This window comes from Tauraco erythrolophus, chromosome 3, assembly GCF_009769465.1.
Source record: "Tauraco erythrolophus isolate bTauEry1 chromosome 3, bTauEry1.pri, whole genome shotgun sequence".
Classification (NCBI taxonomy): domain Eukaryota; kingdom Metazoa; phylum Chordata; class Aves; order Musophagiformes; family Musophagidae; genus Tauraco; species Tauraco erythrolophus.
Genome location: NC_141467.1, coordinates 89,639,515 through 89,641,417, shown reverse-complemented (window position 1 = coordinate 89,641,417; position 1,903 = coordinate 89,639,515).

Genomic DNA, 1,903 nt, shown 5'->3' with positions numbered 1-1,903 from the left:
CAAGCACTCAGCAGGGCAAGAGCCAAAGCGAAGCTATGGCATAGACTTCTCAGTAATAGTGTGGGTCAGAGTACGAAGAGTTTAGGTTTCTGACTCACACAGTTGTGCTATTACTTTACTGGTGTGGTGTTTTTTTGGGGGTTTGTTTTTTTTTTTTTCTTCTGTGGGTGGTTGTTTTCCTATAGCAGGAAATGATACGTTTTTGCTGGTCCACACTTTTGGTGGATTTGATGCAATCCAGTATATCAGCACTGTTCAACTAATTTAAGTTTCTAATCAGTTGTCCAGCAGCTTATAGCCTAGACACTCCCTGGTTCCATGCCTGGACCACTAACTCATTTCACATGGGGACAGAGAAGGGAATAAACAGTGGTGATATAGGTGTTTTCTTGCAGAAAAAACACCCTTGAAACACTACTATACCTAGCAGAATTCCATGTGGGGCATGTTTGTTCTGAATAAAGGGTCTAGTGAGACCTTATGAACGAAAATGAGTGCTGGAATCTGCAAAATTGTATCTGAGGAAAGAGAATTAGGAGACTAAACCTGCGTGTTTTTACATATTACTTGTTGATGTTATCATCCACTAAGATATATTATCTCATATGAGTGTCACAAATAGCAGTAATACTTCTTAAACTCTCGGTAGGGAGATTTTCTTGGTATTCTAACATCATTTTTGTAAAGCCGTGCCCCATTACACAAATATTATTTCTGAGTGATTATTTTAATAAGGTTTTTGTATTTTGGATCTCTTTGGGCTAAAGACTATTTGTTGTTGATCCAGAATGTTACTTTATGTACTCGTAGCTTCAGATTTTCTAGTACCCGAGAGACAATCAGAAAAGTCCTATTCCCAAAACCAGCCTCATTTTCCTTTTCCATTCCTTTTACCTAGTCATTTATTCGTGTTTTAAGACCAGTCGTAGCCACAGTTCCCTCTCTGTTACATTACAGGTGGCTATCTAAGATCAGCAAACTAGAAAACAAGAAAACCTTTCTAAGTCCTATTGAAATCAAGTTAGTCCGAAGAAAGAAAACGCACGGCGCGGGCAGCTGTTCCACACGTAGTGAGCAAAAACCCCCACAGCACGAGAGAAACACCTGCGGTGTCCCAGATAGCAGCAGTAAGCTGCAAAGCCCAGGAAGACGACCTGGTGTGTTAACCCCCTCAAGGAAGCAGGCTGTAAAAAAGGGTGTTTGTTTGAAGTGAGAGCCTTTTGTTTTGTTTTGAAACACGTTAACTAAAGAGTCGCCTGCAAGGGAGCGCGTTTCGTTGGCTGCAACGAGCACCACGCGCAGCCCAGGCCGGGCTCGCAGGCTGCGCGACGCACCCCTCAGCGACCGGCGTCCCCGGGTTGAGCCCGGCCGTACAGCACCGTGGGGCGCACGGCCCCGCTCGGGCACACCGCAGGCAGCCTGCTCGGCCCATCAGGGAGCCTGACGCCCCGCAGGCCGCGGCCGCAGCCCCGCGACTGGGTCCCTGACAGACCCCATCGCCGCCGCACCGCGAGAGCAATCGGGCCGCCGACCCGGCAGCCGCGCGCTGCCATGGCAACCGCGCGCGCCCGCTCAACCGCCACTTTCTCCTCCCGCCGCTGCCGCCGTAACAGCGCTGCGGAGCCACCGCGCAGGCGCAGTTACCGCCACCCCTGCCTTGGCCCCGCCCCCCTACGCCCCCTGCGTGCTGGCGCCACTCGCCCGACCGCTCGTCATCGCCGCTGCCCCGCCCCGTCTCCCGGGCGGTGCGCCGGGGTGCGCGCATGCGCAGCTGGCCCGTTCCCGCCGGGCTCCCGCCTTCTGGCGGCCGGCTGCGCGGAGCGGCGCGCAGGCGCGGTGGCGGCGCGGCCGGGCGGGGGTGGGGGCATTTTAACCGTAAACATCCTGCCGATTTGAACGGCGG